Source organism: Mytilus californianus, unplaced genomic scaffold (genome assembly GCF_021869535.1).
Source record: "Mytilus californianus isolate M0D057914Y unplaced genomic scaffold, xbMytCali1.0.p SCAF_10, whole genome shotgun sequence".
NCBI classification, from domain to species: domain Eukaryota; kingdom Metazoa; phylum Mollusca; class Bivalvia; order Mytilida; family Mytilidae; genus Mytilus; species Mytilus californianus.
The window spans coordinates 37,714,696-37,740,376 of NW_026262582.1; the positions used below are offsets into that span (position 1 = coordinate 37,714,696).

The following is a 25,681-nucleotide window of genomic DNA, read 5'->3' on the forward strand; positions in this document are numbered from 1 at the left end:
GGGCCAAAAAGGGGTGAATGTTATACATGAATATGTTTTGTCGACACCATAAGACAGAAAAGAAGAAAATAATGGCAGTAGGAAATTAATAGGAAAAGTATTAATAGAGATCTCACAGCTTATTATGTATTTTGTAGAGACCCAAACTCCAGTAAAACATTACAAGTCTTTGAAGAGGCTGCTAAATGAATTGTTGAAGATAAGTTTGTAGAAGAGGATGTTGATGAAGCCAAATTGTTAGTTTTCCAACAGGTAGTTATTTACTTTGTACAATTTTGTCATTTCTTTGGAATTTTTTTGACATGCAAAATAAAGCAATAAGCAATAATAAGTTTTGTTTATCAAACCATCCATTGTTTTAAGCTTCCTTAGGGACTGTTAAGCCCAGTATTCAGTAGTTGGTTCTTATTGGTTTCTGTGCCTATGTGGGGTAGGAATAATGGAAATAGTTCTTATAATGTTGTTTTATTGAGAAACCTATTGGAAAAGTCCATTCCGTACTCCAGTATTACTCTGGGATCCAATCTCTAAGATTGCAATAAGAAACAATCAATCAAATTGTGTAAATTAAACCTCTTTTTTTATTGCAGACAGACAAGCCTATTACTTCAGGTTCAGCTGGTATGACTGTTTTTGCCAGGAATAACAGATGAGATGAGACAGACTATGAGAGATAGGTTATTCCAAGTATCAAAACAGGATGTTATAAATGTAACAAAAATATAAGAATGAATGTAAATGAAAGAATATTTGGGTGCAAAACAACGATAGACAGATATTTAGCAACACAAGCAAACCAACATACTTAACATTTTTCTTGTCAGGGCCTTTTATGGCTTACTATACGGTATGTGTTTTTTTCTCATTGTCGAAGGATGTGCTGTGACCTTAAATTGCTCATTCTATGTCATTTGAACGCTGGTTGAGTATTGTCTCATTAGCGGTCATACCATATCATCTTATTTTCATATCAAAATAGACACCTTGTTGTTTTTGCTATTTTGCTGTCAACTTTGGACTATAGTTATGTCTAACATGCCACATTGCAAGTTGTGAATAGATTAAACAGAGACAACAAATGTTTTGTGGCAATTCTCACACAAGTCTTTTGATTAGAATCACTCATAAGTTATAAACATTTCTTTATCAGATAAGGTAAATGTCATAATGCGAGCTGCGTCAGATAGAAATCGACCTTATGCAAATGAATCTCAATAAATCTCTACGGCAATGTTTGTAAAGTGAGTTGTTACAACAGCCCTACAAAACAGAAAAAAAATCATCTTTTAATTTCTATCCGACGCAGCTCATGTCTTGTTACAATTCATGTGTGGTTGAACTTTTCATTACAGATATTCTTATTCAATGTTTTATTATGTGAAGAGAGCTCAATTTCGAATTTGGTAATTTAGAAAAAATCGTTTCAGAGTTAGATGACTTTAACACGTCAGATTTGAGACAATTTTTCATATGTCACACATTAAACTCGAAACTTTACCCCCTTGCTTGGATTGGTAAAAGTAAGATCCTAAAAATATCTCAAAATTTAGGATGTTCTGTGCACCTAACACAAGGTCTATATTTTTTCATCAAATCCCATAAACCAAAAAAACTACCTTCTTTTCAATTTTGTAAATATTCATATTTGTTGTTCTGGAATTATGAAACTGTAATGGAAAAATTGTTATGATCAGGTCAGTTGATTTTTATTTTCGCTTTCTATATATGATTCCAAATAGGAAGTAACCATGACTCTATGTTCGACCAGATAAATTTTACTTTTATTCTATGATTATACATTTGTAGATACCTGACAGGAGACAGACTAGCGACTGTCTTATTTATAGGACCAGAAAACTGGACAGTAAAGACAGACATGGAAAGTTATCAAAGGATAATTGTCATCGAGTCTTAGGGTCAAAATCAATATTCATAAACATGAAATTCATATATTAATGTAGATATTACGATAACACAAAAAAGGGACGAAAGATACCAGAGGGACAGTCAAACTCATAGATCGAAAACAAACTGACAACGCCATGGCCAAAAATAAAAAGACAAACAGACAAATAATAGTACAGATGACACAACATAGAAAACTAAAGACTAAGCAACACGAACCCCACCAAAAACTGGGGGTGATCTCAGGTATGTATGGAAATGCATTTAAAAGCAGTGCAGCTAGACCAAAGATGGTATATGATGAAAATAATGCAGTACAGACAAAAACAATAAAATACATATTTACGAAGATTCAAATTTCTGTGATTGTTTAAAATGCTATTTGAATCTTTAATAGACATTGATTCGATTCATGTTTTCATCTTCTGTAAATATTCTATTGAGATTTTTTCATATTTTAAATGAAACATGTGAAATCTTTCTGAAGTAAACCTGTGGTCTCTTGGTTTGCATATTTGTCTTGAGTGTCAGAGTTCATTGGTTCGGACCACATCCTGGTCAGACCAAAGACTGAAAATTGAGTTTTGCTGTTTTTCTGCTAAGCACATGACATCTAGGAGTAAGAGCTGAGACTGGTTGGCTTGACGTGACTATCAAGTACAAAGCATAGTTTGTATCTATGTCATATAACATTGCATAAGTATGTTTTAATATCAGTTACTTGATAAAGATATTAATTGTTTATTTACCAAAAAATGATATATCAAGAAAGTCCTCCAAGTGCTATTTAAATAACTTCGCCATGTTTGCACCACTTATATTTTAAAGCAATTTAATTATGTATCTCATTTTGAAGTGCCAATGCATTTTTCACAAAGTTGGAACAGGAAGATATTCCTGGCATTTTGTTTGGGCATTTGATTAGAATACAGAATTATCAAGTAAAAAACTAAGAATATTAAATGAAAAATTCTGCTGAATCTGAAATTGAAAATGTGTAAGCTGCAAACAGGTTTGGTGCAAATGTTAGGAAATATATATGAACTATTGATATTAAATAGAGTTTTAAAAAAGTGCTATTAATATGTAAAAAGTAAAATAGCACAAAGACCGAACTCAAAAGAAAGTCATTTATCAAATGGCAAAATCAAAAGCTCGAACACATCAAACGAATGGAAAAAACTGTCATATTCCTGTTAAGACTTTGATATTTGAAGGACTTTTAACCTACGAGAATCTACTTGAAACTGTCTGAACACGTAAACACAAACAAATAACCATTTACATATCTACCCTGTAATTATACATCGTTTGATATTTGCCCTGATGTTAAACCCCTCTGGCAGATATGAAGATTTTGGGAAATGGAAAAAAGACGCATATTGACCTTTATTTATTTTGTAAGTCTGATTGATGCACAAGTGGTTAAACTAAATTACTAATCCCTGGTTGCTAGAAAGGTTTGTTTCAATCTGATAGAAAGAATGCACATTGACGTTTATCATGTTTATGCAAATTGCAAATAGCAATACCTTAAGTCCTGACCAATATGGCTAAGATCAGGCAAGGGTCATTTGGACGTTTGACGATTGGCACTCTTGATAACATTTTCTAATGCCTGTCGACTTTTCAAAATATGATAGGATTGCAGTAGGAGATTGAAATTCACTTCTTTAAAACTTAATTGATTGTGTCGCCTGTTTAAATTTATTTGACCGAAGATGTTCAGGACATTATGGGGGGAATTGCTGTATAAGATGACAACATATGTTTAGCTACTCAATTTCCAGTCCTGCTTTTGCATTCCTTACGATTCACGGAAGTTTTTACCAGTATATTGAAAGTTCTCAATAATAAAGCTGGAATCCTATCTTTTAAGTTAGTAACTCTACTGACCCTCATAGTCCATTACTAGATGAAGGTTAAGATATGAATGTCTGGAATCCTTAACTTGATGCTGGATGGAAAAGATGAACTGCACATAGTCAATAAAACGTTTTAAATTACGACAATTGAAGCACCCAACAAACTCAAAAGGAGTCCATGTGAGAAATTATAAGGAAGGAAACAAAGGAGTATGAAATTCTTCATATCAAAGTTATAAAAAATAGAAAACTCCAGAAGTGTGTCAAATTTGAGACAAGAATTATCAGCTAATAATAACTGTCGATATCAATATATAAACTGGAAGAGCAAATGGAAACAAATTAAAAGACAAAAAAATACAAATAAACACAAACAAGCAAAAAAAGAAAAGACCAACAAATACTTTAATTGGACAATAGTCAACTATTATACAAAATTGTAATAAACATCTGCAATGTCTCTATATTGAAAATTCTTTATGAAATCAATTAAAACGAGTGTGCTCCCACCAAAGTTTGAAGTAATTCTTTAAATTCTGTTTAAATTAAATTATAACAATATATTTGTGATATTTCGAGAAAAAGACCCTGCTTAGTTTAACACGCCTCCACATTCTGTATGTGCTTGACCAAAGTCAGGAGTCTGCAATTCTGTGGTTAACGTTTGTAGCTGCAAGTAATATTTGTTTTCGTTTACTGTTTTGAAAATACACTAGGCCGTTAGTTTTCTCATTTGAAATGATTTTCATTTGTCATTTCGGAGGCTTTTATAGCTTGCTGTGCGGAATGGGTTTTGTTCATTGTCGAAAGCCGTACGGTGACCTATAATTGCTAACTTCTACGTCATTTGGTCTCTAGAGGAGAGTCTATCCCAATTGAAGCACTGGAATTATTTGTCAACGAAGTATGCTACCCTTATTCATAAGTCGGAAACTGTCATACTTTTCATAATGTGACTAGACAGTAGCTTCAATCATATAATTTATACTTTATTTGACAAGCATTCATCTGAAAAGTTCCATACTTTTCAAAATGTGACTAGACAGTAGCTTCAATCATATAATTTATACTTTATTTCACAAGCATTCATCTGAAAAGAAACAAAATCGTTATTATGGAGAATTAGTACATGGTTGTTTACGGATATTGTTTAGTTTGAATACAATTCCTTTTAAATTAAGGAATGTACAATTCGTTAGTGCATACCTCCGATTTCCGGGTTTTGATTTACTTTTGGTCTTTTTTGGTTTTACGAGCTCTTCAGCGTTAATTTTAGGTTTTAACTTTCAAACATTTTGACCTCGAACATCACTGAAGAGACATTAATTGTACAAATGTGCAGTAAAATTGGCAACATTAATGATAATGTAAACAACTGATTACAACACCTTCAAAGAAATTTAGGAACATTCTGATCCAGACATATCAAAAAGTTGAAAAGCATAACTATAAACAACATTTTAGTTTGATAATTTGTTTTTAGATTTAGTTTCAAACTATAAGACGAAGTATTACTACCACACTATTTCCTATTAGACTCACTGAATGTTAGAAATTGATCTTAATCTATAATATTTTTAAGATGATATACATTTGATTTGCTAGTCTATTATAATCAATTCAACATACAATGACCATATGTGTATCGAACTCATTGTTATCATCGATACTTTATAGCAACATTTATATTATAGCACCACCTTGCTCATTGACAGAGCTATGTAGTTTGTGCAACAGTGAAATATGTGACCAATGAACCATTTTTTTTTAGTTTTATTTTAATTTTACTTGCCTTCGGTCGTTTGCAAACATGTTTTATATTCTGATGTGTTTTTGTCATTTTTGTTGTTCTGGTTCTTTGTTCCTGGAAAAGAAATTAGTCTATATGAAGGCAATTGGAGGCGACACCTGGATTTGGGTGTATTGGAACTATTCTTTTCCTTTTCTCGATTTGTTTAAGTCCCATACAAACCATCAAAAATAAGCCTAGAAACCCTTTTTGCAGGTGGATACCCCCCATTCCTAAATTTCTGGATCTGTGCTTGAAATTTATCACAATAACCTTACAAATAGTTATCAAAAGTACCAGGCTTATAATCTAATACGCCAGATGCGCGTTTTGTCTTCGTAAGACTCACCAGTGACGCCCAGATCAAAATAGTTATAAAGCCAATCAAGTACAAAGTTGAGGAGCCTTGAGGACCAAAAATTCCAAAAAAGTTGTGCCAAATACGGATAAGGTAATCTATGCCTGGGATAAGAAAATCCTGAGTATTTCGAAAAAATTTTACTTTCGAGACAGGAAATTTATAAAAATTACCATATAATTGATATTCATGGCAACACCCAAGTGCTAACTACTGGGCTGTTGATACCCTATGGGGACGAAACGTCCACCAGCAGTGGCATCGACCCAGTGGTGTAAATAGTTATCAAAGGTACCAGGCTTCTAATTAAATGCGCCAGACGTGCGTTTCGTCTTCATAAGACTCATTAGTGATGCTCAAATCAAAATAGTTATAAAGCCAAACAAGTACAAAGTTGAACAGCAAAAGAGAATTTTTCATGTCCAATTGAAATATTCAGAGAGCCTGTTAAATGCTTAGTTGGATGCATCAAGAATTTTAACTATCTCCCTCATGCAAAGCTCTGGTTTCTGGCCCAGCTTTGGCTATATCTTTTGGTCCTTTGTTGTTTATAGCTCCACATTAAATAAAGATAAAAAAGCTCTTCATATTTTCAATAAGCTTCCTGGAGCATCACTGAAGAGACATTGAATGTCGACATGAGCATCTGGTGCAGACAAATGTGTACCGTTTATGTTATTAACTAGCACTTCTTGCACATGCTATTAGTATTTTCACGATATTATAAGAAAATGACAATTTTATATCAAACCTACATACATTGCACGAATAGATTGGTACATGTTTTTAAATGGAACTATAGATAACTTGTAGCATTTTTTGTAGTGATATGGACATGACTTTTGACTGTATTAACTTTAAAAACATATCATAGAAGATAATGCAGCATTCTTTTCTATTGTTTGTTTATCCAAAAATAATTTAAGAGTTTTGCATATCACGAAACTGTTGTTGTCTATAACTTATACACTAAACACACAAATATATCACTGCCTTAAACAGATTAAAACAAATTGAAGTTGATATTATAAAAGATCTGATAAATAGAGCGTTCAGCACATACTGGTACACCAAATACAATTTTTCAGGTATTGTTTCAATTACCTTTTCGTTTGTGTTTTCGTTTCGCAATAACAACAGCAACTGATATAAAAAATACAGCAACTGCCACCAAAATTATAAATAACGGAATCAGTATAGATAACACTGGCACACTGGTTTTTGTTCCTAGCTTTTCTGAAAATAAATATCATAAATTGAGCACTTCAACATTAACAATTTGTCATCGATCACCATTCTGATATAATAAGGAAATTGAATATTTAACCCCATTTTAAATGAATTGTAAACTATACGTTTTAAGATATAATGTAGACATGCAATTTGGTGGAGACTTTTAGTCATAAACGAGTAAAAAGTAAAATCACAAAAATACTGAACTCCGAAGAATATTCAAAACGGAAAGTCCCTAATCAAATGGCAAAATCAAAAGCTCAAACTCATCAAACGAATGGACAACTGTCATATTTCTGACTTGGTACAGGCATTTTCTTATGTAAAAATGGTGAATTAAACCTATTTTATAGCAAGCTAAAGCTATCACTTGTTTGTAATACCTAATTGTGAGTTTGATGGAAAATTTCAGTCATCTGGGACACATACATTTACTTACAGAAAAATTAGTCTTTGAGGCGTTCGTAAAATATTTACAAAGACGATTTCAATTTCTTTTTAAAAGAACCTATTGCATAGTAGCTTCCTTACGAAAATAAAGAATAAAATGACTACAGACGGTAAAGCTTGCCGTCATATTATCGGAGAGCAAGGCTTGTATATCAACCTCTATGTGTGTGCTGGGGTTTTCTGTAATGATGTAGATAAAGGAATATGATGACATTAATTTCCAGTCAAAGAATTATTCTTTTGGTTCAGAATTTATATCGTTCTGTCATTATTAACTTAGTCAGTAGACAAGACAAGGAGGTTTACAACAGATGTTCACCATAAGGCTTTCAACATTGAGCAACACCTCCGTACATTTTAAAAAGCAATATAAGATCTAGAGGGGCGAAAGATATCAGAGGGACATTCAAACTCATAACTCGAAAATGAACTGACAACGCCATGCCCAAAAAAGAAAAAGAAAAACAGACAAACAATAGTTCGTAAAAAACAACATAGAAAAAAAAGACTACGTAACTCAAACCCTACTGAAACTGATGATGATCGCAGGTGCCCCGGAAGGGTATGCATATCCTGTTTCATATGTGGCACCAATCGTGTTGCTCATGTTATTACAAATCCGGTAACTAGTCTAATTTGGTAAGTCACATTCGGGAATAGGCGACTGGATTGTAGTTTCGACAGTAGGAACATATACGTTATTATCTGTGGAATGGTTATTGCATTACGGTCATAAGGTTATAGAGTATATGATAATAATTACACCCTTATTGGCATTCTGACTGTATTTGAAAGAAAAATTAAAGGGCAACTTACATAAAAAATATTCAATATTTTTGTTATTTTAAACCTAGAAATAATCATTAAATCAAACATAAATTTTCCTATGTACTTAAAACCCAAGCAAAATCGGATTGCAAATTTTGTAAAACCTTGTGCAGTGCAGATACAAAACTAGGAACTATAAATGATAGTTATACAATTGGGATATTTAACTAGCTATAAAACCAGCTTTAAACCCATCATATTCTTTTGAAAATGCCAAAAACTGTGTCAAGAATGTGACAGTGTTTTTTTCTATTCGTTCGGTTGGTTTTAAATGTTCAGCGGTTGATTTGGTCAGTTTTGAACTCCTTGTAGTTCGATATTTTGTTCTGACTTTTTAACTGAAAGTGTAATCAGATATAATAAATCAACAACGTTTCTCCTTGATAAAATTTATAAAATGTTAAATGGAAACGGGGAGTGAGTCAAAGAGACAACAACTGGACCAAAGAACAAAATAAAGCCCTATTCATGTATCGGCAATAACCTTAATCGACAAATTGTTCGCATTCATAAGTCCTAATTAAGCTGCTTCAAAAAAAAGTAAAATCACAAAAATACTGAACTCCGAGGAAAATTCAAAACGGAAAGTCCCTAATCAAATGGCAAAATCAAAAGTTCAAACACATCAAACGAATGGATAACAACTGTCATCTTCCTGACGTGGTACAGTCATTTTCTTGTATAGAAAATGGTGGATTGAACCTGGTTTTATAACTAGCTAAACCTCTCACTTGTCTGACAGTCACATCCAATTCCATTATATTGACAACGATGCGTGATCAAAACAAACAAACATAATAGGTAAAAATGTCAAAAATACAGAAGTCAACATTGTGTTATAATCTTAATCACTTAAAAACAAACAAATATGTAACAAAGAAGCACAAAATGGCATATAGACCAAGCATATTAGCAAAAAATCATGACAAGAATACAACAAATTTACCATAGTACAATAACACAATGACAGGATGTATAAGTACAAAGCCACGTTATATATCTAACAAAGAAAACATAAAAAGGCATATAGACAAAGCACATAGCAATAATGAAAGACAAGCAACAAACACGTTTTAAAATAGCACAATAACGGGATGTATAAGTACAGAGCCACGCTATATGTATCGAAGAAACTCGAAAAGGCATATTGACAAAGCACATAAGAAAAAATGGAAGACAAGAATACGAGAATATCATAAAAAATAATGCCATAATTGGCACTCATACCACATCTTCAAATATCTATGTACCACAAGTATCTTAATCACAATAAAAACAAAAAAATATCAAAAGTAGAATTGATGTGTATTTTTATGAATCACACTTTACCACTTAACTGATTGATATTTAATCTGGAAACAGAACTTATGTATTAGTTGTAAATTGCTTTGAACTGTTCAGAAACTTCTGTTAATTTATCGGTGGTGCTCTATGTTTGTGTGTTGATTCTAGATGTGCTTTTGTGTCGTTTACACTGTCTCTGATTAGGGGAGGGTTGGTTAGTCCTATAGTCGCTGGGCTTCCAAAATGTTGTAAATGGTCCGAGTACACAGTTATTTCGTAGTGCATTTCTTTTAGACAATAAATGAAAATTAAAAAAATCCCACCTGCGCTTTCTCAATAATATTTTTACAGTGTGTTGTACTACTTTTGGGACAAATTATATCAAAATTATAGAAAACTTCATCGGCTCTAACTCAAAATATGGACAATTTCATGTTAAGGGGGTCTTCAAATCTTTAGACAGCTTCCGAAGTGCTAATTTTTAACATTTTTCAGCTGGACCAAATCACTACTTTACTTTAAAATTCATGACCCAAATTTTTTTACAGTGTCATTTCACCCCCCTACTTACTATTTGAGTCATAAAACATGGAGAAATAAATTTGGAAGGGGTATAAAAAAAATCGACAAGTAAAACACTGTCCACACTAGGGACTATATTCGTGGACAACGAAAATCAAAGGACGATAACTGTGTACCCGGACCTAATAGGGTAGAAAAAGATGACCAATCTTAATGAAACTTGGTATGATCAAAGCTTAATAAATTATAAGACTGCTTACAAAGTTTCATGGCAATAGGATATATATTATAGACAATATGACTAATTCTATATTCAACTTTGCGTGTTAAATTTAGACGTTAAAATTGGAAATTTTCAACTATCAACATTTGGGGCTTAAAAAATTAAAATATTGCAAAAAAATACTTTTGAAATGCCTTAATATATTATGTATTATGTATTAAAAGCAAAAGAGTACTCATTTGATTTATCAGACTTATCATAATTATTAAAAAGTCAAATTTATATGAGCCTGTGGCTAAAAATGGAGGTTTTCCAATGAAGGGGGGCCTTACATGAAGATGTTATATTTTCCAGCAATTTTAAATTTGTAAAGCTTTTTGGTTATAATTAATCCTTACATATGTATTTAATGTACTTTAAATGGAAAGAAAACTTACAAATAACACATCACATTAGTTTAAAAGGGTCTTAGGCCAAGTAAGACTGAAAATAATTTAGGGTCAATTTAGGCCGTATCACATATTTACATTTAAAAAAGCATATTGAAGCTATAGGAAATAAAATTTTGTGTCTTTTCTATCATTTCTATGCTCAGGTGACATGATACAATAAATCTGAGCACAAAAAGACTCTTGCATTCAACTTTTTTTGCAGACAGTATGGTCTGATACAAAGATTTTTCACTTTTTAGTGAAAAACATGCATGCAATTTTAGTCTCAACAGGCTTATATTTGAACCACTTGCTATCCTACAGAAGAAAAGAAAGATATTATGTGACATAAAACAGGTACAAAAGACATTGTTAAGTGCTTTTTATACAAATTTAGTGAGATCTTTATAATGGACTTCAACTTTTATGTTCCAAGCTCCTCACATTTAACTTGATTCAAACAGGGCGTTAGACGAGGATCATATATACAACACATTTTGCACAAATTGTCCAAGATAATCTTCTTTTCTGTAGATTCAGAGTTCACAAATGAGTAATACAACTGGATTGAAGCATAGAAACACAAATATTGACACATAAAAACCTGTCAGATAGAAAGTCAGAATGCCACTTATGCATCAAAATTGAAAAAGCTATGAAATGCTTATTTTGACCATAAAATGCCAAAATTGGTCATTTTTGCAGAAATTCTATCAAATAAAAGTTTAAATCCTTTAGTTTTATGCTATTTGATAAATTGACACCATTAAATCATTCAGGGAAGTTGCCAAAGTACAGATTCTATATTTCCTGATTTCACCTCTTAGGTCCGAGTACACAGTTATTTCGTAGTGGATTTCTTTTAGACAATAAATGAAAATTAAAAAAATCTCACCTGCGCTTTCTCAATAATATTTTTACAGTGTGTTGTACTACTTTAGGGACAAATTATATCAAAATTATAGAAAACTTCATCGGCTCTAACTCAAAATATGGACAATTTCATGTTAAGGGGGTCTTTAAATCTTTAGACAGCTTCCGTAGTGCTAATTTTTAACATTTTTCAGCTGGACCAAATCACTACTTTACTTTAAAATTCATGACCCAAATTTTTTTACAGTGTCATTTCACCCCCCTACTTACTATTTGAGTCATAAAACATGGAGAAATAAATTTGGAAGGGGTATAAAAAAAATCGACAAGTAACACACTGTCCACACTAGGGACTATATTCGTGGACAACGAAAATCAAAGGACGATAACTGTGTACCCGGACCAAATTACTAATAAAAAAAATAAATAAAAAACATCCCACAAACAGAATTTGGTTGAAATGCATGCTTCCAAAATGTCGTGAGTGAACCTAAATATTTTTGTAAATGGCAGTGAAATAAAGACTATGACGTTCGTGGATTACTTTAAAACTAAACTTATTTTAACAAAAATATAGAAATGAACAAGTATTTGATTCCCAAAGCCATTATACAACACTTTTCAAGTTAACATACAACATTTTGAAAGCAAACTTTACAAGCAGTTGAGATTGGCAATTTCGTCACAAGCCTCATTCAAATGTTTTGATTGGTCAAATTGTATGTTATTTTGGAGTATCAAAGATTGCCTCCCGCCAAGACGATTTGTGTGAAAAAGTAATGTTAGCCAAAAAAGTCATATACGACATTTTGGAAGCCCAGCGACGATAACAAAAATTCTTCAACACATAAAAATGGCAGTTTTCATGTTGATAAAAAGATGTTGTTAGGTCTCTATTTCATTTCTTTTTACAAATATACACAAACGTTCCACAAAGGAATCAATATATTCACATGTCAAAAGATAATTTTATTTATAAATCACTAGTATAGAATGGAAATGAATTTATTATAACAGTTAGATTACCTTTAAAGGAAATTGTTTTATTACGTTTTAAATTCCCTTCGTTTTTTTGGATTTCTGCAACATGACATGATATATTTGAAGATTGATAACATGGGCCTCTTTTTTGTAGACTTGCACTTTCGCTTATTTTGATGAAGTATGTGGCGGTATCGAATCCATATCGACATCGATAAGTTACATTTACATCTTTTTCTGTTAGATTAAATATTATAAGACTGAATGCATTCCCTGGAATAATTGTTTCTTCATACTTTTTGTGATTATTTATTCTGCCATTGTAACTTAAAAGTTGGTCGTCATTTCCCATAGACCATTGCCTCGTTACGTCTCTGTCTACTGTGTTTATCCCATTTACAGTGCATGTCAATATGATACCTCCCCCGAATATGATGAGATCGGTTTTTAAATCTTAATGATACTGAAACAAAATCAAAATGATAGGTTTTTTTTGGTACATGTAAGTTTCAATCCAGTCAATAGCATAAGTATTTCCAAAACCAACTTTAATGAAACTTTGTCAAATATCAAGAATATCATAAATATCATAATGTCTTAAAGTTTGTAGTCAGGCATAACAATACAAAAGGAAAGACCACTTCAAAATCAAAGTCTCTAACAAACTCGTGGATCTTTACAATTACAGCGTCTTTATAGTAAAACGTGTATCTAATCATTGTATTTCCACATTTTCAATTTCATGATTAAAGTACGTAAATCCAGAAAATCGCTTCGGACACACAATTGTAAAGTATTTTCACTTAAAATTGTAGTACAGGGCATATGCAAAATAATGAAAATTGTGTTACCACAGTCCCTATGACAAACAACACCAAAAGTTAAAAAAAAGTATTTCAGAAATGTTGACATTTTTCAAAAATCAACCGATAAAAACCGGACATGACATGAACATAGCAATAACACTACAAACAAATTAATTTCACCGACTAAGTTCCGTCCCAATGTCTGATGTATGTTATAACGCTTTGATTTTGCTATTTCTTAATATAGCGGGTTTAGATATTTATAATTCAATCAAACTTTACTCGAAAGGGTAAAACAACCAAACAAAAAATAATTGACACATGCTGGATATATATTTATATATATGTATAAATTCTAGCCCGGTTTGAAAAGGGTAAAAAATCAGATTAACATTAACAATATTGGATTGATTTTCCATGCACTTTATGATAATTCCAATGGTAAGAAATCCAATGAATAAGGTGTAATTTACAGTTGTCACTACACATAGGCAGACATTTCTACCTATAAATTTATAAGGATTGTAAGCTTCTAAAAATAGAACATCATCCTACAATTATACTTAAGAGATGAGTAGGTGATCATTCCATTAAACTTTAAATTACTGCGTGAAATGTGATTACTCATCTTTAGGAGGTAACGCCTCTTAAAACGAATGCTGACTTTTATCAGCTAAAATTAAGTAAGGGGATAAGGCATTTAAATATAAACAAATATGTATAGGCAACGAACGATAACCACTGAATTACAGGCTATAGACTTTGGACACGCACAATCAAAATTTTGTTAGTTTTAATCATACGAAACCTCATACTTACAAAATGATTTGGGTTTATCTACCTCAATTAATTTACTTGCTGCATTAAATCCATAACGACATTGATAGACTTTGTTGAGGTCCGCAACTGTTATATTGAATATTGTAAGACAAAACTCATTTCCAAAAAGTATCTTCTCGCCATACTTTCTAAGATTATTTATTCGGCCATTGTAACATATAAGTTCGTCATCGTCTCCCATGGACCACTGTCTGGTCGTTTTTCTGTCTATTGTTTGTATTCCATGGACAATGCAGGTCAGTACGACATCTTGTCCAATTAAAATAGTATTTGTCACCAGGTTTAATGAAACTGAAACATAAGGTGATTATAGTTATGATATTAATGATTCTTGAATACTAAGTTTTGATATGTATTTGTTCTTATAAAATTAAAATGTTAGAATTAGACCCCTTATCAGACTGTTTCTTACTTTGAAACGTACCACGTCCACTCTGTGTTTTTTTTAGATGTATTTCTATTTGTATTTATGTAATGGGTTAAGCCTTTTTTCAACTGATTTTTTTTACGTCGTTCTTATGTTGTGCTGTTACACCACTGTCCCAGGTTAGGGGGATGGTTGGGATCCAACTAACATGTTTAACCCCGCCACATTCTGTATGTATGTGCCTGTCCTAAGTCAGGAGCCTGTAATTCAGCTGTTGTCGTTTGTTGATGTGTCACATATTTGTTTTATCGTTCATTTTTTGTACATAAATTAGGCTGTTATATGACCAGATACATATGTTTTGACGCCAAGACATACAGTTGATTGATCGGATACAATCGTTGGTACTCGTATTTCTCCTTTTAGTGAGTTCCTGCTGGTTTCCAATATGGTTTGGCTTATTACACAAGACGTCAACTCGATTAGACTAGAATAAATTAATTATATATACCACTATTGAAACTTTTTACCCCAGACGCGTTTTGTCTTCAAAGGGCCCATCTGTGTCGTTCGAATGAAAAAATTTAAAAAGCCAACTGAAGTATAAAGTTGAAGAGAGTTGAGTACCCAACATTTGTAAAGATTTGCAAAATACAGCTATGGTAATTTTTTTCTGTGGTGTTTTTTTTTTAGAAAATATAATACGTGGTAGGAGAATACATCAGATGTTGTCATCAAAGATACCAGGCTCACAATTATTTGCCCTACACGTTCTTTTCGTCCACTCAAGATTTAAGAGTAGTGCTTATATCAAAAGGTGTAATACAAAAATGGGTCGAACAAAAATATTCCCTTGAATGGACAATGGTAGGAAATAAATCCTACATTTTATTGCAGTAAATTAGTGAATCCAGTAGGGGTTATTTTCTTATATGCAATGAAATGTTATATGAAGCTTTGTAGGTAATACCGGACAGGATATTATTTTAGTCATGTCAAGAATTTCTTTATTTAAAACAAAAATAAACTCTGCACATTTCTTTGAAAAGTGCAAATTTAACAAAGAATAATAAGGGAAAGGCAATAGTGGTTTTAAACCGAAACAACTGGAAGGCCAAAAAAAAAAATTACGAAGAACACGAGTATCAAAAACCAAAAATTCCAAAAACGTTTTGCAAAATTTTTAAACATTAATTATTCATTTTAATGTAACTAGCAATGTAATTATTCTTTAACAAATCAGATTTTATTTTAAAAAGAGGCATACAGAAAATGCTACTTGAAGATCAAAGAAAACAGAGTTAAAACTACATCTAACATTTCATTTCCTTTTAAAGTTAAAGTTATATTAGGACATTCTTATTCGCTTGATTAGGTATATATACATATAATACTTCCCTAGCTTTGTTTCATATATGTTACATTGAAGTTTCATTGTTATTTGCTCAAAAAGATGAAAAAAAGATAACGGACGTGATACTAAGTACATATTTATCTTGAAAATTACTTAAAAACAAAAGATGCATTTTTTGGATAGGTTTGCGGTACTTTTTCATTCAAACAGAGGAATTTTCAAAGGGATGAGTATGTAAAAATTATAAATCCCCGCTATTAGACAACTTTCTAGTTCGATTCATTTCCGTCAAAAACTTTGGTTTTAGTGAACATCATTCGTGCGTTTAGGGGCATCATCACTTTCGTTCCAATGTTGAGCGAGTTGTTGGAAAAACTATGATAATTTCACAGGCTATGAGCTTGAGATACCAGAATACTCGTGTAGATATTTTATTAACGGATTGTGTTCTATTCCCGATTATCAATCTGTCTAGCCCTTTTCCCTTGGTTTTTTGTTTTGATGATTAGGATCTTCGTTATAGATGAATGATATTTGAACAATGGTTCAATAGTACAATGTTCTAATACTATTGCCATCATGTGTTAGATTATGTTTTCTTACAGATGTCAGTTTTGGTGGATGGCTATGTTTGTTGATCTACCCGATATTTTTTGCAGGTCCGTTTAATTGTATCGTGAATCTGTTTGGCAAAACTATAATTCATAATAACCTTGTTCCCCACGGACATTGAATCCAATTAGACAAAGGATTAATCTGTAATATTGTCGTAAAGTCATCTTTGAACTACAAAAAGATAAAATCCGAAAGTAATATGATTATATACAGGCATGGAGTTTCTCATAAGTCTAAAATTAAAGGCCTCATCTTTTTTATTTAAATTAATAACGATAAGATTTAAAAAGCGTAGTAGTTTGCTACATGTACACGAACAGTGAGGTGTTGATTGATAAAGTAGGCTTTGGTATAACTTCAATTTCTCTTATACGTCATGGGTTGCATGTGTTCATACGAAACAAAAGCATATGATAGAATAACATGATTCGTCTTTCATCCAAGAGATGACGCCCATTTATCTGAAATGATATCTTGCATTACTGTAACTATTTAAAGTGACGCAGGGTTATTCTGTTTTATTGATTAAAGACAATACAGGATGGCATTTTAAACATCTTTACTTGAGCCATTTTGTGAAACTAGTTCGAAATATTCGTAAGAATCTACCACATAACTATCCGGGTTCGTGGTGTACTATTGAACATACCAACGCTGATCAATTTTATTTATTATCATGTTGATATCCCTAGTACATGTACATGAAACTAAACCCAACAAAATCCAAATAAAAACCACAAAATTTTATGAGAGCTATAAAGGAAAATAGGTTTATATATATGTAGTGATATCGAAACGAAGAAATATCTCCCTCTTTATTAGAAACATGTCGCCTCAAGATTAAAAGACAGTCAGTTGGTTAAAATTCGGACTGATGATTTTACGACGTCAATCTTTATAACAAGGTACAAGTTAACTCTACGTAAAACTTCTGTAACACTTTTAACAAACCTAAATGCAAAAAACACGGAATTATTTTGATCCTTAAAATGTTTGTATCTAAAAGTGTGACCCGAGTTACAATAGTGACTTTATAGTATAAAAAGCCCGTTAGCTTCTTCAATATTTCTGAGCTGCAAAGTACTGGAAAATATTCTCGAGAAAAAAAATTTACAAAAATATTTAAGAATAATTGATTGTAATACAAAAAAAAAAGAAATTCAAATAATAGTTAAGTGACATATTTTAATTTTCAAATCAAAATTGTAAATAAGCTAGTACAGTAGTCCTGGTCAAAGTTCTCTAGGGCTTTATAAAATGGTATAAAATGTGTAAAAAATAAAAAAATTGAGACTTATACTCTTGAAAATATTGCACTTGCTAGTATTAACATTAATAAATAAAGAAAAGTTATCACGTAATGACTGAATAGATATATCACAAATTAAAAGGGCACCAGTTGACATAACATTTGGTGTGAAAAGTTTATACCTATACTTAATTATATGTAATTTAACAAGCATTTCCCATGTGAACAAATTCAGCTTTGTATCAACTCATCCGGATAAATTGCTCTACGAGTTTTACTTGATAAACCAGTTTTTTGAATTCATTAACTAACTGAGTACAGATAAATCCAATAAGTAAGGGTTTAAAAATGTTCAACTGACATCAATTTTGTCTTATTTGAAATATGTTGTCAAATTTGGAAAGCAAGGAATTGAAATGTATTTCTGAATCCCATTTCTTTGTTTCGTGTATTAGATTTGTAAACAATAACATTCAAATTTTCTTAGACGTACAGTTTTAAACGTAATTATTAGTATCATTGTATTTCTTTGACCAATGCGTATATATTCACTATGCACAATATGACTCTAACACGCATTAAGTTTACTTTATATGGCGTGTGTTGAAAATTAAATACTAAATCGTCGTTATTTTTTTGTTGTCATTGTTTAATCATTCGTCTTTATCTATATTAGATTAATAGGCGAAATGTACAAACGGGTTCATCAGAATTATAACTAGATAAAAAAAAAAGAGAATGTGGTTTCAAACAAACCGAAAAACGACCAATAGACAAACAGTACTTAAAAATACTTTTGAAACAACTACAGCGTAAAGAATTCGACATTTCGGTGTTTTAAACTTAAAACGTTGTCAACATTAGCTACGCAATGACCTCACCGGATGTCATTGACATTCGTTAAGTTCCTTTTTCGTATCTGGATTCAAAAATGTATTTTTATTTAATTTCATGCTTTTGGACGAAACAAAAATGATCTTAAATTATCCCTCAACAATATATCGGGTTAATATCAAACGGAACTCGAAACTGCCATGACATAATCATCATACTCAGTATTCCTATGTAATAATTTCTCTCAGAACGACTTTCTTTTCAATAAACAACCCAAATGTTTCCATATTTTTATGTAAAGTGTTTCAAAAAATTAATTTATTTTCCGCGTAAGGCCATTTGTTACCTTGATTAAAATGCAAACTACTGTAGATTGTTATAACATTTGATTCATTTGATTTTACATATACATGTAGTAATCGTGTGTTCTGGCCAATGGTGGTTGTACTATACCATTATACTTCTATACTAGTCTTTAAAGGATTAAGACAGAAACAATCATTTCACCTCCATAATTACACTGAAATTAAAAAAAAATATCGTTAAACGTATAATTTAACTTTTACAACACACAAAGGGACAATAAGTGAGATGGAATTAATTATGCTAAAATTGAAAAAAATTCAAATGTTTATGATATTTATGCGTATGATACTAAGAGAATGATACTATCGCGATTCACACCGTATTGGACATCGATCTATGTATGTGTGTGTTTTTGCCGTGTTACATTATTTTTACTGTGATAATGTATGCTGTTATCATGCCTGGACGTTATTTTTAAAACTTTAAATTTACTCTTACATAATCTAATTACCAAATATTCTCATTCTCTATTGGGGTTCATCTACGTAGTTTAGTGAATAGAAGGTTGTGACATTTTATATGCCTCTGTCAACTATTTACCTTCAGAACCATAGGTTAGTCGTTTTGGAAATCAGCCCGGACGTTACCAAATGTCAATGAAAAGTGATTTAATCATTACATAATGACCTTTGTTATATTAAAATTTACCACGATTATAATGCAAACTACAGTTTGTTAAAAATCGTTAAAAAGCGAGCGTGCGTTGTGGCCAATAAGGGGTTCTCTATAGTTTTTATCTTAAATATTCTTTGAAGGTTTTATACAAATACAATTCTTCAATCCATTTACTGTGGATTTATTTAATTTCGTTGGTACCAATTTTCGTGGATTGAGAAAGACTTGCATTTTCGTGAGTATATTATTTCGTGGTTTTTGTTCAAATTTGCGTACATTCCTTTAGACAATTTGTAAATCGTTGAACATCTAAATTCATGCTTCCAAAGTACCCACGAATTCCACGACAATTGGTATCCAACGAATATTAATAAACTCATAGTAATAGATGAAAAGACGAGTACCAGAAGGAACGCTCAACTATGTTATAATATTCTATCCTGATTCTCAATTTGAAAAAGTGTGTTGTAAGACAAAAGAGAGAAAATAATTATTCTGAATAAGTTCCTTTAACATGTTTTAAATTGTTGTAAAGTAAAAATGTCATAAACCAGAGAAATAAACAGAACGTCCTCCATTTATCAAGTTATGATGATTCCTTTCTTACTAAAGGTCTTGTATTTGTCGAGTTGACCGACCGATAGTTATTATTCATAAACTGAAGCCGATAGAATTAGACTCTCGTAAGCAGTCAAGGTAATAAAAAACACTCCCGTGGTAGTATATATGTAACACTGCCAAACGTGTCCATCCCCAAACACGTGTCCGATTCCCCCAAACATTTTTTCTCCCCAAAATTGTCCGTAATATACAGTATTGCCCAGACGTGTCCGATTTCATAACCCCCCAAACGTTTCCGATAATTGTTATTCGCTAAAACGTGTCCACTACTGAACTCCAGAACGTCTCACGTCTTTTAGCGCTAATACGTGTATGTTCTAAATGACATCAATTACGTTTACGGCAATTCTATGATTGGGGACACGGTTGATGAAGTTGTCATTTATAAGCATTAGTTAGCTCATAACCGGTTGTAATGATTACTAGTTTCATAATATTATTGTAAATTCAATCTGTAACATATAAATTAACTTTTGACCGTATTTGCTTATTGTCCTGTTGCAAGTAGTTCATGCTCATTGAGAGCGATTGTACAAATAATTCTAATACAGTTAAATTAATCGTTTACTATGTAAATTATTTTGTACTTATAAACTCCGATGATGCTTTTATATCAACCCGAATATTGCACGGCGGGTTTTCAGCAGGTTTCTAGCATCACTATTTAAAAGACGCACGAACAAGAGACATAACGTCCAGTGCCAAATATTTCATGCATTATTTGAACGACATCATGTTAAGAATAAATACTGTTGATATGTTACTAGTATCGTGCCGGGATCGATGGATTGGGCCTAAATTTTTACGGTTATTAACGGGATTTACACTAGTTGGAATTTTCATCTAATCATTTAAGAGCTCGTAAAGACCGATTTGTTATATGACTTCAGTAAGAAACTACTTCAATCTCCGTTATGTAAAAGAGGCCGTTTTGAATAAAAGTCGTGGAAATTTTAAAAAAATGTTGCCTCCCAAAATACAATGGCACTATGAAAGAGCTAAATGCTACATAGTTTTTAATGCGCAGAGAATGGGACAATCTCTCTACAAGAGGTATCTGGTTTAATATCTACAATTCAATTGAGCATGGCCGCTTACATTAACATCCAGCATTCATATGGCACGCGTTGACGCCCTTTCACAAGACATGTATTGCAGTTCAGTGACGTCATGTGGACACGTTTAGGGGAATCGGACACGTTTGGGGGGAAGGACACGTTTCTGAGTGTTACATATATACCGAGTCAATTGTTTTATGAGCAATGATAGTAACATTTTGATTTAGCTTAAACGCGTAAGTGATTACTGTAAAATGGATTGCACAATATTTAGTGCTAACATTTGTTTTTCTAATAATTTTAGACGATATGCACAAACGTAAGCCTTCTTTTCTAATTATCTGCTCAAAGATGTGTTCCTTCTATTTGACATCATCTGACATGTTCACCTTTTTTTCGTGATGTTACAATAGGAGATTCAGAGGAAAGTAGAAATGTGACCAATAAAGAAATGATATGAAACGAACATCATATTGATTAAAAATGATAATCAACAAATTAGGATAATGATATATCGGCTAAGTATTACAGTAAAAAAAAAGCAAAAAGCAAAAAGCAAAATCGAACTATTAAGGTTGTGTTCTAACTACAATGTATAATGTTCTGCATGCATGTTGACCCTTATAATTTACTAATGCCCCAAAAAGTGCTCATTTACGATATGTATAAGAAGATAACCTGTTATGTAATAAACTATAAAATGGAAAAATGTTCACATATTTCAAAAATGTTAAAGATAAAATTAGTTTCATAATAAAGCTTCTCGTCTTTTACGATTTTATTGTCAATCGCGTGTATGAAATATAAATTAACAAAAAGAAGTATTTATTTCAGGATTCTATTATGATGTAACCTTATACATTTGTACTACGGTATTTGTCTCTTCATCTTCTATTCAAGATAACGATACAAATTAGGACCTTTTCATCTCTTTGTTTTATATGTTTTTGAATTTGTTTTAAATTATACAAAGATACTATGAGGTAAAGTTTTTCTCAGTAAGGGATAGACATTCCTATTCTTTAGGTACTGAATCAGTTAAATTTAGGTTGCACTTTGTAAATGCAGCTGTTTCGTAAATGAAGTCAATAGTTGTATAACGCTATTCAACATAAGAATAATGAATCTTTTGGGGAGATATATGATAATAATAGATATACTGTATTTTTATTTAAAAACTAGTTCCCAGATATTATACCTATGTTTCAACTGAAAAACAAACAACTTTGGAATTTTACCAGTACGAATACAGATGGACAGCGGCAAACTGAATTTCCAGGAAAACCAAACGTTAATCATGTAAATTGTGGAGTTATTCAATATTATAGTATAAGTTAAACTCTTAAAAGTTCGAGGCATATAAAGGATGAAAATAGGCCAAAGAGCCCTATATTTTGACCTATAAAATATTATTCAATTTACATCAGAAAACACGTACAAAAAGGAATTATTAAGCTGACAATAATTGAAGTCTCAGTTTCATATTTTTTAAATTGAAACAAGGGTGTGAATTTTTAAATGTACTATAAATGAAAAGTACATGGAATGATTTCTTTTGGGCTATGATTTTGAAAAATAAGCATCGTTGTGAGAAGTGAAGTGAGGAGTACAGAAGTTTTAAAATTCCCAAGTTGTGAGTTTAAACTCGTAGAAGTTCGATGCATATAAAGGTTGAAGAAATAAGCCACACAACCCTATATGCTAAACTTTGATTATTCTAGTGCAGTTTCTATTTACGCCACACACAAACGTGCACAATTGGTAAGCCGAAAGTAATAAAAGTCTGTTTTTCAATTTTCTTCTTAATTGAAAGAAGGGCGGGAATTTTTTAATGTACTGTCAATGAAAAGTAAGAGCACATGGATTGATTTCTTTTAGGCTATGATTTTGACGAATAAGTATTATTGTGATTAAAAGAGTTTTTTCAAGATTTTCTTTTTGAAAAATTGTGTTAATATAGGTTGCATTTTATAAAGACAGCTATTTCGCAAACCACGCATCTTTTCAATATATAATACTCAAATGTTGTTTTGTTTATATACTGGTTCCCAGATATGATCTTTATGTTTCATCTCATAAAGTGCATATGAATGTTCCATTCTATGATTTATGCTTTACGAAACTTCAAAATAAAATTGGCAAACATTTAACTTTAAAAAAATTCTCTGTGGGAAATACATTGTCTATATATGTGTTTTCAGCCTTGTATCGCCATTACTGGTAATCCGATAGATTAAAGCTCTCGTGGAGTTGTCTCTGGTTCAGACGTACTTATAATACAATTATTTCTGTGACTGCATCGTACATTAATTTGTAAGATCCTCTACTATAGATAAGTGACCTGATCTGTAAATATTCTATCTTTATGCCATATATATAATGTACTGTGTTACGACGCTAGATTAAAACTGACGTGGTTTACTTTGATAGGACACCAAACTAACGTCACAGAATTATCAAGACATCGAGTCAACATACAGTCTTAAATAACAAACAGATGGCTAAACTGAATGCAGGACATATTATATAAAATTATCCACGCTCGGGGAACCTAATACTTGTAAAAGTTTGAACGAATATCGTCAAAGTTAGGTTACAAGTGGGGTTTAATTTAGAAAAATAATCCCCCTTTAATTATGGTATGATATTGTTAATAAAAAATGCCATCCGTTCTGGTTCATTTAAAAATTAACATAAACAAATATAGGGTTAAGCATTGGGTGTAAGTTATTTATTAACTTCGGGATACGGCGTGTCTGGATGAAAAACATCCACGACCTCCGGCCGTCGGAGTTTCGTATCCAAACACACTTATCCCTCAGTGTATAACTTTTATGGAATCTTTTTGTAAGTCAAATAGAAAGTTTTAATCATTCATTCAGTATTTATGATTATTCCTGTAATTTTTTAACTGCGCAATTATAACATCAGTTTATAAACAACTATAAGGCCACACGAAACAATTCAGGCCAAGATAAGTAAATATCATAATTACAATATCATAACATCATTGAGTGAAAAAGTGAATAAGGTAAAGTCAAATGAAAGGTAATAATGTTTACATTTCAATAACAATGCTTCATCAAATTTGTCTATATCTTTAAAGATTTTCATCTTATGTATAGTAACTTCAAAATCGCTATTACCTTTCTTACTGATGAAATAAGAGTTTGAAATATGTTTATAACTTTTGATTAAATTTAAAAAGAAGTCATAAATGCAATAAATGAAATGCGCTTTTAAGAAGAAAGTCATCAAATAAGATGAAATTGTTTGGTTTGTTATAAACATGATAAATTTTCATTGATTTGAAATCTTGATTTTCATGATTTTCCTTGAATATGTCAGTATCGGACTGAAATGACGTCGAAAAAGAACATTTCATTTTATATTCATAAAATATCTTTTTTGAAATTTATAAAATACAATGAGGAAATTCAATGTCAGATCTTAACTGTACAGTTTTAACTTAACATTTGTAATTGAAAATTTCCCCTATTTTTTTCTTCATCAACGCGCACACACAAAAATAAGAAAAAGAGAGGAATATGTTTACGTTTTGCACATAAACAGAGATAAATTTGATTAAACTTAAAATCTACTAAATTAAAATAGATTTAAAAACGTAATGATTGCCACTGAGTGCTTACCTTTGTGTAGTTTTCGTAGATGGTGCTATAGATGTATACGCATTGAAAATACAATATATATATATATATATATATATATAAGTCTAGAGATTTGCACAACGATACTAATATAAGATGGTATAATACGAAGATGTTGTTAATAAATCGTGTTGACAAATATTTCGGCTTAACAAATAGCCTTCTTCGGTGTCAATTATTTTAACAATACTGATAATATGTATAAAAATAGCTCAATAATACAGGTAAGTTTTGGTCTATTGATTTAATCCAAAATCCTGAACATCATAATATAAAACAAAACTCAATACTCAAATATACGTGACTGTGTATATTTACAACCCAAAATGAGTGAAAAATAAAACTTAGTATTTTTTATTGATGCCGTTTGGATGATTTACATTTAGTTCCTTTATCCAAAAGCTTTCCCGAACCTGTCGCTGGGCATCACTCCAGTGAATGTTCTGTTCAATCACTAGGATCTTCATGCGGTTAAAGTCATCAAGTGTGTGACCAGACTGTCTGAAATGCTGAGAAACTGGGAGAAGTGGCTTCTTAGAGATATCA

The 25,681-nt window shown here is 31.6% G+C and overlaps 2 long non-coding RNA genes across 3 annotated transcripts; both read right to left on the bottom strand.

The window, feature by feature from the left end:
- Positions 1-5,557: 5,557 nt before the first annotated feature.
- Positions 5,558-13,183, bottom strand: LOC127718066 (uncharacterized). Its single transcript, XR_007989546.1, has 3 exons — positions 12,788-13,183; positions 7,022-7,153; positions 5,558-5,634 (listed from the first exon to the last, which is right to left on the bottom strand). It is a non-coding gene; the product is annotated as an uncharacterized LOC127718066 (long non-coding RNA).
- A 9-nt stretch (positions 13,184-13,192) lies between these two features.
- On the bottom strand, positions 13,193-25,295 carry LOC127718067 (uncharacterized). Of its 2 annotated transcripts, none has more exons than XR_007989547.1 (4): positions 25,118-25,295; positions 16,822-16,895; positions 14,368-14,679; positions 13,193-13,205 (listed from the first exon to the last, which is right to left on the bottom strand). It is a non-coding gene; the product is annotated as an uncharacterized LOC127718067 (long non-coding RNA). The 2 variants fall into 2 exon arrangements; XR_007989548.1 differs by lacking the exon at positions 25,118-25,295 and adding an exon at positions 19,154-19,323.
- Between the last annotated feature and the right edge of the window lie 386 nt (positions 25,296-25,681).